This window comes from Rattus norvegicus, chromosome 10, assembly GCF_021556685.1.
Source record: "Rattus norvegicus strain SHRSP/BbbUtx chromosome 10, alternate assembly SHRSP_T2T, whole genome shotgun sequence".
Lineage (NCBI taxonomy): Eukaryota > Metazoa > Chordata > Mammalia > Rodentia > Muridae > Rattus > Rattus norvegicus.
This window is the reverse complement of record NC_141543.1, coordinates 102355923-102374710: the sequence shown is the minus strand read 5'-3', so window position 1 is coordinate 102374710 and position 18788 is coordinate 102355923. Positions and strand designations below refer to the sequence as shown.

Below are 18788 nucleotides of genomic sequence, written 5' to 3'. Positions count from 1 at the left end.
CAGAGTTCTTTTTTTTTTTTTTTTTGCCTTAGATGCCAAACAATTAAACAAAACACTGAAATGATCCAATGCTGGGGGTGGGAGGGGGAAAGCCCACAAGAAATATTTTGTCACATTCATTGGCAATGAGGATGCTAGGGACATATGAAAGACAAACTTGTCACCTGACTATGTTAATGTCCCCATGCCCATGTACCCATGACCTCTGACTCTGTGTTTTAATGAATGGCGGGCGTAAGTATGACTTTGGAGTTTCACATCCTCTATCTACTCAGAGGCACTGAAAGAGTGAACTTCCTTCATAAGTATGGTCTGTGAAGATGCTTCTCTGCGTCTCGCATACCTGGAAACATAGTATCTTCTGCCCTGGCTTTTTTATAGGACTGAAACCCTACCTGGAAACATAGTATCTTCTGCCCTGGCTTTTTTATAGGACTGAAACCCGGTTGGTTGAAGAATATTTTGTCAGAACTGTAATGGCTCTCTGGCTGTCTCGCTCACACTCCGAACCTACCTCCCATGTAGTTCGCTTTGCTCCATTTATGCTACTGCAAATACTTTCCATATACTTGTTTACGCCCACCCCATTGGTAGGTGGACTTACAAAACACATTATTGTCTCATTTTATCTCGCTATTCCGATCACGTGGCACACAGCCAACTGTGTAAGTGTGTAAGTGTGTCTCCACAAAAGTCAATTCCCTGATGAAATGAAACAGAGAAATAGAAATTATTTTTTTGCTTTGTTTTTGTTTTTTGGTTTTTTGTTTGTTTGTTTGTTTTTTTTTTTTAACAAAAATGGCTTACATAGTGGCTCCGGGTTACGGTTTGAATTTGCAATGTCCTCTACAGAGCATATGCAGAAACCATTGTCCTTAGTTAGTGGCAGGGGAAATTTTAGAAGGTGGGACTTCGTTGTCACGGAAAGGGTCTTCTTTACCTGCCCCTCCCCTCATCTCTTTGCCTCTGTGTATTTCCACCATCAGATAAGTAGACTGTGGGCACAGATTCTTGGTGTTGTTGTGTCCCAAGTCACCCTGAATCCGGAATCACTGGAGGCAACCACGATGGAGGGAGACCATGAGGAAAATTCATGTCAAATACCCTGTTGCGAAGGATGACACCAGCGCCTGCCCGTGACAGGGTTACATGATAACTACTCGATGCTGTCTAATTTTTACCTGCAGTGCCTGGGGCAGTCATTTCCCTACATTAAATGGCCAGACTAAATGTATGCGATACTTTTCTAAAGACCTTACCTCATCAGAGAGAACCTTCGCTCAACAGAATTTTCCTTGCAAATATATCGGCGGGCCGCCACTGTGCTGTGTTTAATTTCTTGACTCTAATCTCCACGAGGCTGAGACATTATATAACCAAGGTTGTTAAAAATACATGGCAAAGGAAAACAAATATGATCTAACACAGTTAAAGATGTATTTTTTTTAAGAAATAGTCTGCACAGATGCCAAATTTCAAGTTGCCTTATTTTGGTCCATTCTCTGGATCTACCTAAGATATCTATTTCAGACAGACGCCCACACCAATGAGAGGCTCTGGCATTTGTCATGTTTCAAGAGTGAATTGTTCAGGAAGACTTCTGGGTAAGGAGGAGTCTGCGTGTTTATAATTATTTGTGTGTTAATAGGTACATGTGCAGCAACGTCATACTTATTCTCTCAGCAAATGTTATTTGCCTACCATGGTGATGTATTATTAAAGGCCCTCATTTCCCACCAGATCTGTTAACACCAATGACAGACGGGCCTCTTCTCTAAGAAGCCTCTGCCTCCAGAGCAGAGGGGTTACTATTTAGTCAATCAGCTCTCCTGTCATGCTCCGGGAGCCCTTGTTTACCTCAGATAGGTGAGACAATTACACTCCAAAAATATCAAATTCATCACAGGGCCGACTCCTAATTTACCGTTTATAACTCAGTGATTACAAGGACTGCTCTACCCGTGTTATCTGTGGAGCATTAGCTCTCTCAAGGACAATGAACCCTTATATCCATTGCTTTCCCCCTCTGCCCATGGATGGTAGCTTCTTAGACTGGGTCATTCTGCTGTCAGCACAGGTCACTGGTTGAGGAGCATCCAGCTAAGAAAACAATGCTAATCATTTTGCTTCATCACTACTGTTGCCACTCGGGACAGGCAAGCCTTAGTGCTGGGGTTCAGTGCCATCACTTGATGAGAGCAATGGAGGTTTAGTAAGAAGAGCAGTAGGAAGCCAGGGTAGACAGAGAACTTCCCAAGAACCTGTCACTGTTCTTGTATGTCCCAGTGCCTGGTACAAGTACACAGTAGCTGTGTGTCCCACACACGTGCACACAAGGAAAGTGTGAAAATGGGAAGGAGAGAAGGAAGGGGTGAGGAAAAGAGGCAAGGGAACATTCTTGGAGAAAACTGGTTCTATAGAGACACAAACACCTTCGGCTGCCTATAGAAGATACACGACAACTTCCCTTACAATCAGAAGCAACAACTCCAAGTCTAACACACTTTAAATGATGCCTCTGTGCTTTGAAAACAACTCACCGGAGCACTGTAAGACTTAAACCCAAATTGGCTTTGACTAACGTCAAAGAAGAGAGACAGTTTAGGCTCCAGGCTGCAGGGAAAGGGTAAAATCTAGTTTGAAGCAACCAATCATACCGTAATGTTTGGAAAGAAAGACTCTATTTCTGCGTGCTTAGGTTTGGGGATGCTGATGCAGACACCTTGAAGCTTTCTTTACAAGGAGAGTTCATGCTCCTTGTGGAAACATAACGTGATTTTAAAACCAATCGATGGAGGGAGAGAGAGAGAGAGAGAGAGAGAGAGAGATGGCTCAGCTGTTCACAGCACTGACTGCTCTTCCAGAGGACCTGGGTTTCATTCCCAGCAACCTCATAGTGACTCACAACCATCTATAGCTCTCCCTCCAGGGCATGGTGTGCCTCTTCTGGCTTGTGAGGGTTACTGTTCTCACAGGCTGCACATTCACAGGTAAAATATCACACACAGAAAATCTAAAAGATTAAAAAAAATGAAAGAGATTTGTGTTGGGAAAATGAGAAAAGTACAAGAAGTCCTGACCTCCTTTATTGTGATAAACACACTTAAGGTGTGTAGTACTTTCTCCTCTTCTCCTGCATTTCTGTATCATTTTTAGTCATTAAATTAACTAAATATAAGGGCACAGGGGTCTTCTTTTCTTATTCACGATTAATACTTTACTTAAGATGCTATTAAAATCACCCAAAAGCAACCTTAATGACTTAGTGCATCCTGTGTTCAAAGCCCACCAGAATGACAGTCACCCCCTGAGTGTTCTACGCTTGTGCTCCTTTGGAGGTTAAACACTATGGAGATTAGTTAAATAAAACGTTAAACATCTGGGATAAACACTGGGCAACTGGGTGTTTTTCTTCATATTTTTCATTTTCTTTAAGTAGACTTCTACATGTGATGTCACTAGGCCAAAGGCTGTGAACCCTTAAAACTGCCTTAGCTTCAATTCTTATCACCTTAAATCAAACATGTTAAATTAACTTTAAGTTTTAAATTGTGGGATTTTGATGCTAGGTACAAATTCCACCCAGCACGGAGATTCGGGGAAAGAGGGTCACCCTAGTGCGAATCAACCATTGGAGTCAGCCACTTAATATCTGGCGAAAATTTTCTTTTGCTGGTATCGGAAATCACATATTTAAAATTAATGAGACACACTGATGGCCTAAATAATGGTAGAGCTATTTACACTACAGATGTATCTAATGACACTGAAAGTTACCAGATCGATAGTTTAGTCGGGGGTCTAAAACTATGTGTACAACGAGCTTTGAAACAACACATAAATTTCCTGCAATTCCCAACCAAATGTCCCAATCAGGAATGAAGGGTAAACACCCGTGGAGCCTAGAAATAGATCCCGGGCAAGGCCAAAGATGCAGGCTGGCAAGCTAACCAAAGGAGGAGGGCAAAACACATCGTTCAGTTCATGGTTCGTATTTCATAGAGGCTACAAAGACAGCCCAGCGGGGAAGTGCCCGTTATCTAGTTATAAGGACCTAAGCTCGGATCCTCGGTGATCATGTAGAAAGCTGGACATAGCATGGTAGCACATGCCTGAAATCGCAGTTCTAGGCATGCAGAAACAGGGAGATCACTGGGCTTTGTTCAATAGAGACTCTGCCTCAAAGCAAAACATCAAACCAGACTCATGATGAGGAGAAACAATGGACACTGGCATCTAGACTGCAAGCACATCCCCAGTCCCCACCTACACACACACACATGCACACACACACACAACACACACACAGCACACACACACATACACCACACACACACACACACACACCACACAAAACACACACATGCACACAAAACACACACATGCACACAAAACACACACATGCACACTCCAGTCCCTACCTACACACACACACATACACATGCATACCCCTAGTCCCCACCTACACACACACATGCACACAGACACAACACACAAAACACACATGTACACTCCCAGTCCCCACCTATACACACACACATGCACACACACACAACACACACATGCACACCACACAATATACATGAGCACACATATACATACTACGCAATACACACATGCACATGCACACACAACACATAACACACAACACACACATGAACACAGCACACACATGAACACACACAACACACATGAGCACACACATACATACTACACAATACACACATGCACACACACATACACACAACACACAACACACAGGAACACACAACACACATGCACATGCAACACACATGAGCACACACATACATACTACACAATACACACATGCACACACACATACACACAACACACAACACACAATACACACAGGAACACACAACACACATGCACACACAACACACAATATGCACATACATACACACACAACACACACATGCACACACATGTACACACACACACCACACACACATGCACACACACCACACAATACACACAACACACATACACACACACAACACCCACATGCACACATATACTTGCATGCAAATGCACACACACACATGTATACATGCACACACTGGCAAGCTCTTGCACACATGCACACATACACATACTGTTACTCCCCACATACACACACACACGCACACACACATACAAACACACTTTTATGCACCTGGGCACACACAAAGACATACATATACACATGCATGCAAATCCACACATGCATACACATACCAGCACCACACACACCAGCATGCACACCCCACACGCATACACACAAAACACACATACACAGCACGTGCACACAGGTGCTTACACACACACATACACACACATACACTCCCCACCTATACACACACATGCATGGACACACATACACACACATACACTCCCCACCTATACACACACATGCATGGACACACATACACACACACACATACACACACGTAACACATACCCAGGGGGTGTTCTTAAAGAGGCACTCACAGAAACACAAACTGAGTAGATTCTAAATACACAGGACAGCCAACTGACAGTTTCTTTTTCCACAGAGCATGAACTCTACAAATCACAAGAATAAGGGTGGGTGCAGGGAAATTGGGGCAATGAAACTGACTGGCATTTATTCATCTATGGCCCCTGGCTAGAGCCATGGCATATTATTTTCCTGTTTTGTGTCTTGTTTATGTTGTTCTCTCTTTTGCTAAGTATAATTTCCCAAATCCCCATTTTAAGTTAAAAAAAAAAGAAATAAAGAATATTCTCCGATCAACACCTTCACAAGTATGGATCCTGATGGTACAAATTCTAAATCTGCTGATTCTGAATCTAACATCAGCCATGCTCTGCACAGCACCGTGGAGTACATAAGCCTCATGGTATCCCTATTAGTGCAACTCTGCAAACATTGATGACTTCTACATAACCGCTTACCACTTCTCCATAAACCATGTTCCATGACTCTGAAACACACAAACTCAGACTACAGTCTTCATACCGTACACAGCTCACATTTCATGCTTCCTATGTTAAAAATGAATCTTCTCCATTCCTGCGGGTTTTCTCTAGCATTGACCGGTCTCCATACCCTGAGCACACGTCCTGCCCGAGCCAAGGCCCTTCTGTATAAGCTGCATCCATTAAAACTGGCATCACAACTGTACAAAATAAGAGAGGTGTACTCAGTTATCACCTGGTGGTAGCAGAGTAACTGTAACATCATGATAATGATTTTAAAGATTCAAACGACATCATTGCTCGTTTTAAAAGCACTTTGGTTTGTTTTTAATGGACTTAGGAAGATCTGATCCAGAAATTTCTTCTCTTGTACTCAGGCTTGAGCTGAAGTGTCACCATTCTGAGTGTTCATAACCTTTAAGTGAGTCCCACCCAGAGGCGAGCATTTCAGAAGGTGTTTCAGAGGTTAGCAGTGAACTCCAAATTCCCAACAGACTTACATTCTAGCGCCAGCACCCCAGCCTCTGATTGTTTTTATCGGCAACCGTCTCTTTGCAAGCGTTCATTTGTACAGCAGTCTATTCCTTCGTGTGATTTGCATAACTGAGTCACCACGTTTTAGCAAAGCGGGGACTGACACTATAAATAATGCCTCTTCTGCAGTCTGATGGCCATTTCCCTGCCAACCGTCTGAGAGACACGAAGATGCACGATGGCTGTGGAGGCACCTTGGCCGATAGAACCCAATTAGGAGAACTGGCTCTCGCATTGGCTGCAATTAAACGTTGTGTATGTGTTAACACGTGCCTTCGTGCTTCCAAATAACTTCTGGAGAAATGATGGATTTCCCACTTGAGTAAATGTCAAACCCCAAAGCTATTGCTCTTTCTGTACAAAAGTTTATATAAAAACAGGCTGCCTTTTTAATATGCATTAAGGAAGGGATATACTGAATACATGAGAGAGAGAGAAGAGAAGAGAGAGAGAGAGAGAGAGAGAGAGAGAGAGAGAGAGAGAGAGAGAGTGAGAGAATGACATATACAAATAAAGCAAACAGCCAGACTTCACTCTGCAATGAGTGTTACATTGTGACAGAAAAGTGGTGGTCAGCTCAAAGGGTCTCCATTTGAGAAATGACCTTCAAGAAATCTGATTTCATGATGCTTTCAAGCCCAGTTACATCTCGCAATCTGCATTACTTTCAAAGTCGCCTACTGACCCAGTGCACCACCGCGCATACACTCCTTCTACCCTGAAAGTGTGAAGAACTCTAAATAGATCCTGACACCTCCCTCAGAAGTCTTTTGGAAGGCTGAATCACTTACCAAATTCTGAGGCTAAATGATTTCAACCTTCCAGTAACACACAAGCGAAGGACAGGCAGCTCAGGCAGCCCCCATACAGGAGAGCACAACCACAGTATTCTTTCCATTTCCTTTAGGGAGCTATCAGAACATCTGGCTGGCCACAGCGGCAGTCAGTTAGCACTGTGGGCTCTAGCTTAGTCAGCATTGCTGTATCCATAGTTGCAAAATCCAGGCAACATGATGGAGATGTCTAAAAGTCTCCTTAATCCTGGTCTCAGAATGAATCACTGTCCCTCCCTCACTGATACACAAAGGGAAATTCATTTACCGCTTGCAGTACTCTACCTTCTTTCCTTATATGTCCATCACTCACCTCCATTGATTTTTTCCCCTCTCCACGCCCCTGCATTATTTTAGGACCCAGTCAAAGAAGGTTAAAACTCAAATGTAGCAGAGATCCAGGTAAGGCTCCCTACTCACGACTAGGACTACACTTTTGCATCTCTGCAGATGAAGCTCAACAGTTGCACGATGCGAGCTTTATCCAAAATCGTCACATGTCACCGGGACATGCTAGAAAAGCACCAGGCGCATCGGACACAGTAAGCACAGCCAGACTCACGGGATGAAGCAATTCAGCCTGGGGGGGGGGGATAGATTGGTTTGGGAATATTTCGTCATCCTGGAAAACAATTCCTGATGAATTGACTTGTAGGTAAGAAGTGGAGAAAGAGAGAGGGGAAGGAGGCGAGGAGGAGGACGATAGGAGAAGGAGGAGACTGGGAAAGAGGAGGCTGGGGGGGTGGAAGAGAGGGGAAGAGGAGTGCATCAGAAACAAGAAGGAAAGGGGAACACAGAAGACCAGGATAGAATAAAGATCACTAGTAATTGCCAGATGCCCTTTCTTTCTTCTGACACCCTTCCAGGTCTCCCTCTGAAGACAATTTGACCCAGTCTATTACTAGCAGTTAAGACTTGAAGCTCTCTTCTGCAAAAACCTTCATCCATAACTCCAATAAGGACATTTTTTTTCTCACAAGAGAGTTTAAGAGAGTATATGAATCCATGTTTGATGAGAGTTTCATAATTTCCTTTCTGAAATACCAAGGTATTTATCTCTCTTACGTAATTTCCAGAGAACCAGTTGCATGACCCGACTTCTATTCTGTTGAGCTACTGAGAGGCCTTACCGTCAAACAGTCACCCTTGGTGAGAACATACCCAAGAGCTGACATATGACTGCAGAGGAACTTGACAGTTCCTGGAAGGAAAAGGGTTAAGAGCCAGTAAAAACAGCATAAATTTACACATGACCTAGTGTGAATATACTTTCGTTCTCTTCCTTGCAAGGGACAACAACAAGGACAGCCCTTGCAACTAATGCTTCTGGTATCAAAACCCTTGTCCGTGCAGGACACGTTTTCTGCCTGTGCAGATGATCTCAGTAACACTCCAATTAGGACAGATCTGCTAGTGAGCTCTCGTTCAAAGGCATCTAAAAGGTCTATTACATCATGGAAAAATAATCTCCAGGGTTGAACTGCAAGAAGCCGCATTCTGTGGTTTGTTTGCTGGTGGTTTGAGTCTGGCTAACAAGTTGGAGCATTATGAGTACTTTGTCTCAATCTCAACTTGATGGCTTGGATTAGGAGTCTTACAGGAAAGCTACTGTTAGAACAAAGAAAAACCGTGACCAACTTAGTCTTTTTTCTATGGCTGTGATAAACAACATGATCAAATTCAGCATGGGGAAGAAAGTGTTGATTTAATCTTAGACCTTATAGTGCATCTTTTAGAGAAATCAAAGGAGGAACACAAACAGGAGAAACCTGGAGATACGAACAGAAGCAGGGTTCATAGAGCACTGTTGCTTATTGGCTCGCTTCCCCTGGCTTACTTAGCCTGCTGTCTTATACATCCAGGACCACTTACTCAGGAATGGCACCACCCAGAGTGGGTCAAGCTCCACCATGGACCATTAATTAAATACTTTCACTGCAGACTTACCTAAGGGAAAATCTTACAGAAGCATTTCCTCAGTTGAAAGGCCCTCCTCTCAAATGACTCTAGCTTCCATCAAGTTGTAAGTCACACATCTCTGCTATGGTTCCTCTTCACAAAGATACTCCAAGCACCCCTCTAAGTCTCCATCTTGTATTGTGAGGAACAAAAATAAAGGGATATGTTAATGGATTTTAAAGAGTCTCCCAGTGCTTCTCTTGCTCACCCTTTCAGTATGTTTTGTTCTGTCTTGGCTATCGTTTCTATTTTAATTTGATTCTTCATTAGCGTAGCTAATAGAATTGACCAGTCTTCAAAAGTCCAAAAGACAACTTTTCTACATATCAGATACCTAGAAATTTGAACCCTAGGAGTATTCCTAGAAGAGTTTGCATATTGATAAAACAAACCAGGATGATGACCCTGACACTATCATCTTTCATCAAACCAGATGCCGTGGTATGCTTTCTACAGATTACAGGCTGAGTATTGCCTACGCAAGTGATAAGTAGTTGGCGTATGGGGGGTGGGGGAGGAGCAGGGTGGCAAATAGAGAAGTTGTGGCTGTCAGATGAACCAATGAGCTCGCAAACTGGCTACCCTGGTCTGCTACCCTAACCATGCAGGAGAACCTTTTCCAGGTGATGGAGCTGACTGCAAACCGAGCTCTCGGTAAGAAGGTTCCCAGAAGCCTGCATCGGGCAGATTGCAACTCTTCCCTTCTTCACATGGAAATGCTGTCTTAAGGCTTTCATCTTTTCTCTAGTATGTTTCATCCATTGACAGATCAGAGTGAACTCTACCTCTGCCCCTTTGTCGTTGGTCTAAGGTGTATCTGAGGAGCCAAGAATTTGAGTGGGGAGCCAACAGATGCCAACGCAGATGTTACAGGTGGGCCGCAGCGATATCCCACAAAGAGGTGGCTGTGTTCCTCTCCTAACATCCTTTGTTCATCTGCTTACAAACTCAAGAATACTTCCAGGGTTCATGACAAACAATACAAGATGATCTTCCTATGGGGTTGCCTTCCTCCTCAGCTTCTTTTTTTTTTTTTTTTTTTATTTAGAGAATACTTTATTAGTTTTTGTAATCAAACCCACGTATATAAGACCTTACATATTTAATACAGTGTGTTACCCCTGTACAAATGGAAAAAACTTAAGTTCAACATTTCTAGACCAATATGGCTGTTAATTTCTGTACAGTGCCAACTCAACACAGTAAACGGGGATACTTTTTTCGAAAGTTGACAGCACAGGTAAAGTTTCAAAAAATTCAAATTATATATCTGTATATATATATATATATATATTTATATTTATATAAAAAGACCAATAATAGCAGTGTGTTATGCATCAACAGCAGCAACAGCTTTTCCAGGTTCTGCAGTCATCTGAACAAAACTGTAGAGACATCCAGCACACTCCATTTAAAAAAAAAAAAAGTAAAAAAACAAAACCCGAGAAAACAGCACAGTTCTGTTACTCTTGTGGTACCTGGCACCATTTTTTTTTAAATTAGCTTCTCAATCATCATCTGGAAAGAAAACATTCTGAGCAACATCATTAAAAACAGCTCTGATAAAGCATGGTCACTACTACGTATCATAAAGCAGGTACAAGCTATTTTACATCCACAGAGGTATGATACAGTATTGTCCTACATCTATAATACTAGAGGACACAATTTAAAAGGCATTATTTGAGACTTGATTCTACTTTTCCAGCAGAGGGCCCAAAGGATGGTGTGACACAGCTTTGTAAAGAAACATACTCTAGACAGGATTTCCTTTCACTAGTGGCACACTTCTAAGGATTCATTCTCTCCATGAATGTCAGCTAAAACCGTTATTAAAAAAAATGAAATATCCCTAGAACAAAACCGTATAACCACCGGATTCACATGAAGATGACCTAGTGGAGACAAGCTGGACCTCACCTTACCAACAAGCTATCAAATCTGTTATGTTTAAACAGTGAGACCTCCAAGGAAGGAGATGCCAAGTAGTGCTTCAAAGCTTCGGACCACAATCAAACACAGCATCCTTTTCAACAGAAGCAGAAGCTCATCTGAATATGCTCATGGATACTGACATCAACATTTAATCATCTCCTCACTCATCCAGGAAGAGGGGGAGATCAGTTACTACTGTACTTTAATGTGTTCAACCAAATCACCATATTACAAAAATAGCAAGCTGCCATAATAAAAAATAAGGCTCCTCTATCCAGCACCAGATAGCATCATTTTACTTTCAAGCCTAGAAATTGCACACTTGTATATAAACCAACCGAAGATGAGGATTGAGAGTTCATCTTGGTGGATTTTTCCTTTGATGAATATGAAGTGTCCTTCCTTATCTTTTTTGATGACTTTTAATTGAAAATTGATTTTATTTGATATTAGAATGGCTACTCCAGCTTGCTTCTTCTGACCATTTGCTTGGAAAGTTGTTTTCCAGCCTTTCACTCTGAGGTAGTGTCTGTCTTTGTCTCTGAGGTGTGTTTCCTGTAGGCAGCAGAATCTGCATTGCGTATCCAGTTTGTTAATCTATGTCTTTTTATTGGGGAGTTGAGGCCATTGATATTGAGAGATATTAAGGAATAGTGATTATTGCTTCCTGTTATATTCATATTTGGATGTGAAGTTATGTTTGTGTGCTTTCATTCTCCTTGTTTTGTTGCCAAGACGATTAGTTTCTTGCTTCTTCTAGGGTATAGCTTGCCTCCTTATGTTGGGCTTTACCCTTTATTATCCTTTGTAGTGCTGGATTTGTAGAAAGATATTGTGTAAATTTGGTTTTGTCATGGAATATCTTGGTTTCTCCATCTATGTTAATTGAGAGTTTTGCAGGATACAGTAACCTGGGCTGGCATTTGTGTTCTCTTAGGGTCTGTATGACATCTGTCCAGGATCTTCTGGCCTTCATAGTTTCTGGCGAAAAGTCTGGTGTGATTCTGATAGGTCTGCCTTTATATGTTACTTGACCTTTTTCCCTTACTGCTTTTAATATTCTTTCTTTATTTTGTGCGTTTGGTGTTTTGACAATTATGTGACGGGAGGTGTTTCTTTTCTGGTCCAATCTATTTGGAGTTCTGTAGGCTTCTTGTATGCCTATGGGTATCTCTTTTTTTAGGTTAGGGAAGTTTTCTTCTATGATTTTGTTGAAGATATTTACTGGTCCTTTGAGCTGGGAGTCTTCACTCTCTTCTATACCTATTATCCTTAGGTTTGATCTTCTCATTGAGTCCTGGATTTCCTGTATGTTTTGGACCAGTAGCTTTTTCCGCTTTACATTATCTTTGACAGTTGAGTCAATGATTTCTATGGAATCTTCTGCTCCCGAGATTCTCTCTTCCATCTCTTGTATTCTGTTGGTGAAGCTTGTATCTACAGCTCCTTGTCTTTTCTTTTGATTTTCTATGTCCAGGGTTATTTCCATGTGTTCTTTCTTGATTGCTTCTATTTCCATTTTTAATTCCTTCAACTGTTTGATTGTGTTTTCCTGGAATTCTTTCAGGGATTTTTGCGATTCCTCTCTGTAGGCTTCTACTTGTTCTCTAAGGGAGTTCTTTATGTCTTTCTTGAAGTCCTCCAGCATCATGATCAAATATGATTTTGAAACTAGATCTTGCTTTTCTGGTGTGTTTGGATATTCAGTGTTTGCTTTGGTGGGAGAATTGGGCTCCGATGATGCCATGTAGTCTTGGTTTCTGTTGCTTGGGTTCCTGCGCTTGCCTCTCGCCATCAGATTATCTCTAGTGTTACTTTGTTCTGCTATTTCTGACCGTGGCTAGACTGTCCTATAAGCCTGTGTGTCAGGAGTGCTGTAGACCTGTTTTCCTGTTTTCTTTCAGCCAGTTATGGGGACAGAGTGTTCTGCTTTCGGGCGTGTAGTTTTTCCTCTCTACAGGTCTTCAGCTGTTCCTGTGGGCCTGTGTCTTGAGTTCACCAGGCAGGTTTCTTGCAGGGGAAAAGTTGGTCCTACCTGTGGTTCCAAGGCTCAAGTTTGCTTGTGGGGTACTGCCTAAGTCCTCTCCGCGGTGGCAGCAACCGGGAAGATCTGCGCCGCTCTTTCCGGGAGCCTCCGTGCACCAGGGTTCCAGATGGCGTTTGGTGTTTTCCTCTGGCGTCTGGATGTGCACAGAGTGCAGTCTCTTCTCCCTCCTCAGCTTCTTACAGCTTCTCCCTAATTCAACCACTGGGGTCCCTGACTTCAGTCCAATGGTTAGGTGTATCTGCTTCTGTCTCAGTCAGTTGCTTGTTGGGCTCTCAGGGGACAGCCATGCTAGGCTCCTGTCTGCAAGCACACCATAGCATTAGTAATAGTGTCAGGCCTTGGAGCCTCCCCTTGAGATGGATCCCCAGTTGGGCAGATCACAGGAATATCTTTCCCTCAGGTTCTTCTTCATTTTTTGTCTCTTCAGTTCTTTTAGACAGAAACAATTGTGGTCAAAATATTTGACTGTGGAATGGAAACCCCATCCCTCCACTTTCTCCTGGTGGTGGACTCTAGGAGTTCCCTTTCCCCACTGTTGGGCATTTCAACTAAGGTTCTTCCTTTTGAGTCTTGAGATTGTCTTACCTCCCAGGTCTCTGGAACTTTTCACAGGGTCCCCCACCTCCCATCCCCCAAGGTTGTATATTTCCATTCATTCTGCTGGCCCTCAAGGCTTCTCTCCTGCACTCCATCCCCCACATGCTTGATCATTTTCCTCTTTTCCCCTCACTCTTCTGTCTCCCACCCAGATCCCTCCCTCCCTCTGCCTCCGGTGATTGCTTTCTTGTCTGTACGTGTGTATGTACAAGCAGAACTAAATAGACGCAGTAGGTTCGTGTGTGTGTGTGTGTGTGTGTGTGTGTGTGTGTGTGTTTGTGTATATATATAGCAATGATAAATAAGAATCGTGCTTCTTTTTGAGAGGCAGAAACATGTGAAGAGTTGTTGAGGGAGACAGAGTGGTGAGAATGATGTAGATTCAATACTCATATGAGAGGTTCTCAAAAAAATTATTAAACAAACAAAAGAATGCAAGTCTGCCATTTGGAGAAAAAAAATGGTTATAACTGGAGATGATAATACTAAGCAAGTAAGGGTAGACCAGAAAGACAAATATCACATTTCCATTATTTATGGATAGGCAAAATCATGTATGTATATGTCATGAAAGGAGAAGGGGCATAAAGAGGACCAACAGGGAGAGGTGGAGAGGAAAGTACAGGGATGCTGTGGTTTGAAAAAGAACAGTCTCCATAGACTCATGTATTAAAATACTCTGTGCCCAGATGGTGGTACTGTTTAGTGCCTAGTATAAAACCTTTAGGGTTCTACTTCTGTTATAAGAAGTTATGTCACTAGGGATAGGTTTTAAGGACTTATAGCTTCACCCAACTTCCTGTTTCTGTGTCTTTCTGCCTCAGTCTCTGTCTCTGTCTGTCAGTCTCTCTCTCTCTTTCTCTCTCTCCCTCTCTCTCCCCCCTCACCCCCTCCCTCTCCCTCTCTCTCTTTTTCTCTCCATGAGTTGTTTTCAATAATAGCATTTTATCACAGCAAACTAAGAGTAACTAATACAAGGGGTATGGGAGAGACTATGGTCAAAGAATGCTCCATGGATGTATTAAACTCTTTTTTATGAAAGTCAATGTTATATATAATAAACCTATACCATTATAAAACAGCTCAGTATTAAATAATAGAGCATTTTAAGTTCTCATTAGAATATTTTACTTGAAAAGTGAGGGAACTGAACTAGGTTTGCTTATCACAGACAGAGACTGACATGTGAAAATATTCATAAAAATATTGACTTTCAACTAGATCATATATTACCCCATCTGATCTTCTTTAAAAGAGCTGTGAAGAATAGTCAGTTTAGTCTGTTTCCACAGAGGATATCTGGCCATCACAGTCATGTAGCATGTGCAGGCAAAAAGGTTCACAGCTACTTTTAGGATGAACACAAATTAGAGAATTAAAGTCTATTGAATGGGATTTTACAAAAACAATGAATTATAGAAATCCACGAAAAAACTTAAAGGAAATATTCATCACACATTTAAAACAAATGAAAACCTACCCAATAATGTTGGTGGAAGCTTGAGTTTCAAAAAGTCTCTAATAAAAACAAAAGAAAATCCGTGGAGATGGCTCAATGGATAAAGTCCTTAGTGACTCTGAGACACCATGGTCAGATCACTAGAACCCATATGAAAGCCCAGTATATGAGTATACATGTAACCACGGTTCTTGAGAGCGGGAGACAGGTGAATCCCAGGGTATTGCTGGCCAGCCTGTCTAGCCATAATGGCTTATACCAGATTTAGTGGGAGACCGTGCCTTGACAAATACAAATACAATAGGACAATAGAAGAAGACACCCTGACATTGACATTTGACCTTCACACACTCGTGAAAAGACAGATTCACTCCCTCCATACATATGCCTACATCACATGCACACACATGTGCATGCACACACACACAGAGAGAATTTTAAATAAAACACTAATTATGTAAAACAAAATAGGATCCCTCTAAAGTCTGTGCAGTTAGGATTAAACTTTTTTGCTTGAAAAACAAGTTTTAGATTTTAGTGCAAGCTTGCACAAATACCGGTGCACCATGTGTGCACAGGAACACATACAATCCAGAAGAAGGTATTGGATCCCTCTGGACCTAGAGTTAGAGGCGATTATAAATTGCTTTGCAGAGGCTGGGGGTGGAACCCATCTTCTGCAAGAGTATCAAGTGCTCTTAATATTTATTTGATTATCACTCCAGCGCCCCCAACACAGTGAGTTTTAAGTTAAATGTTCATCCAAGACCCATGGGCAAACTTGTTCATTTATCTTACCCTGTTTTCATGCCGTGATGAGGGGAGAGGGTGTGGATCAAGGCCCTCCTCATGGCTTGCTTCAGAGTTATTTGTTCTATGATGTCTTTGGCACAACCGAAAGTTCAGAAATTTTCCCAGATGTGATTCAATCCTCTGAAGAATTTCATGTACTGGAAATAAAGATTTTTAGGCTCTGTTCAAAAAGTTTTCTAATCAAATGTAAGATTTCTGAGTACCCTATCCTATAAGCAGGGATTATAGGGAGGCAGTTAACTTTCATTCTCTGGGTGTCACATGGTGGGGGAGTCCCATACAAGAAACATTCTATCTGACCTCATTCTATTCTTGCTTCCAGTGGATCCAAGGACGCCTTCATCATAGCTACTGTGGTCAACATTATTAACGCTGTAATATTTAGGACAAATGATGCTATAGTAAAGACTATTACTTGAATGTATCATGACTCAAAACTATATAGGAATTAAAAAGCACTTGTGTCCTGTCTTTTCACTACAGATGCACCTTGGAAATACTGACTATTGGATAGGACCAATAGTAGTTAACAGCCAACAATGCAAGGAATTTGGTATTTTCAAGAGTGGTCTGTTGTCAATGTTTGTCAATGAGCCTGTGAATAATTGTCTGTTAGGCTCTCTTATTTACATATAGTGGCTTGTATTAAGAGGTTCTAGACAAAAAGAACATGTAGAAATGAATATATACCACACAGGGAATGGATATTTGATTAGTTTAAGTGATGAAGAGTTTGTAGTCCAACCATGGGGATCTACACACTAGAAGTGCAGAGAACTAAGTAGCTTCCCTCAGTCTAGGAGGCTAGATGTTTCAGAAATCCAAATCTGGTACTGAAGGCATGGAAGATTGCTGAAGAGTTGCTGGTCGTCAGTCCACATCGGAAAGCCAAGAAAGTGGGTTGTCATATCACTGAAAGATGGCTGCCACAGCAATAAAGTGGTCACACTCAAGAGAAACATTGCTTTTCTCTCAGACCTCTGAATATCTAAGCTGTAGCCACAGTTGGCTGCCTACTCTGAGGTAGGGTCTTTCCCCTTCAGTTAATGCTATCCATAAATGCCCTGAAAACCCACCATGAGACGTGTCTCTTGGTTTAGATTAGATCCTAGATCTAATCAAGTTGACAAGTGTCCTAGTTTAGTTTCTTTTCCTGTGATAAACACTGGCCAAAACCAACCTGGGCAGGAAAGGGTTCACTGGGCTTTCAGAATACAGTCCTGTATGAATGGAATTCAGAACAGCAACTGAAGCACAGACCACAGAGGAGCACTGCTTATTGTCATACTTCCTCTGCATTACTGAATTACCTTTCTTTTCACCTGTCTAGGGTTGGGACCACCTACAGTGGACTAGGCCCTCCCACGTCAACCATCAGTCACAAGATGCCAGCACAGACACGTCCTCAGAGTATATACTCTGATATACACTTACGAACATCCTGTATCACAAAAAGGCTAGTACAAGCTTGGAATCCACCAGTGTCCTTTTTGAGCTTTGCCAATGAAAAGGAAGCCTTTTTGTAGTAATCTCATATTCTGGTAGATATATTGAAAATAGTCCAGTGGGAGTTTTTGGTTGTGTTGTTGTTGTTGTTGCTTCTGCTGCTGCTGTTGTTGTTGCTGCTGCTGCTGCTGCTGCTGCTGCTGCTGCTGTTGTTGTAGTTTTGGTTGCTGTCTTGTTTTTGGGGTATGGTTTGGTTTGTTTCTGTTTTTTTGGGTTTTGTTTTGAGTTTGTTTTTTGGACTTGATAGCTTTGTTATTGAAAAGTAAGCCTCGTTTATTAGTCTCATGTTCTGGTAGGAGCATTGAGAAAATCCCAATAGGGTTTAAAATTATCGTTTGCCCTTTAAGAGTGGACTTTTGAAATCATGAAAAATACATTTAAACTCTTACCTTGAAGTGGCATCGTTCTAAAGGGATATGAAAGAGTACACAGCAAACTAATGCAGAGTACTTTAAAGTCTGCTCCATTCATCCCTTTCCAGCCTCCTAAGGGTCAGTAGGGGAACAGGTCAGTTGATCAGAATATAATCCTTAATGGGATTTACAGTAGGAATGGGGTTTTAAGTGAAGGGTTAGCTTTACACTTATATGGCAATGTATAAGAAAAAAATTCACATCCATAAATGGCAAAATGTTAAATCATCATGAAGGATGTTTCCTTTGTGAGTTGAGGGTTGTTTCTATCTGGTACATGTTAGCTACTGTTCATGTTGTTGAGTTTGATTTAAACTGGTTCTTTGTTTTGAAGTCCACATATTCTCAGCCCAGACTCCTTTTATTATGCCTCAAAATGATGTACTCAGAAAGCTTATGAAATGGCATAGAAGCATGAGGCTAGGGTAAGTGCTTTTGATCGAATCCACATACATTTTGCAGTTCCCCTACAACAGTCAACTGTAAGAAAAAAACATGACCTAATAAAGGAAGAGTTAGAATCTCTGGCAGAGGTAGAAATTCTTGCTCACATGGCTACTAAAGTCATGGGGAAAAAACATCTTTAGTCCAATGGTAGTCTAACTACTTATATCTAGATCCTTGCAATTAATGCTTCAATAGCAGATAAAGTCATTTCTTGTTCATTGAAGTTTTAACACCTGTGCTACTTACACAATATGAAGCATGACAATATAGAATGTTAAATGCTT

At 41.7% G+C, this 18788-nt stretch overlaps 1 protein-coding gene across 1 annotated transcript in view; it reads right to left on the bottom strand.

Annotated features, from left to right (window-relative positions):
- Kcnj2 (potassium inwardly-rectifying channel, subfamily J, member 2) overlaps window positions 1-16275 on the bottom strand; it is a 30033-nt gene extending 13758 nt beyond the window's left edge. Inside the window, exon 1 of the mRNA XM_087571215.1 lies at window positions 16124-16275. The gene's annotated coding sequence lies outside the window, so the exon portion shown is untranslated. The remainder of the gene's footprint in view (window positions 1-16123) is intronic.
- Window positions 16276-18788: the final 2513 nt, after the last annotated feature.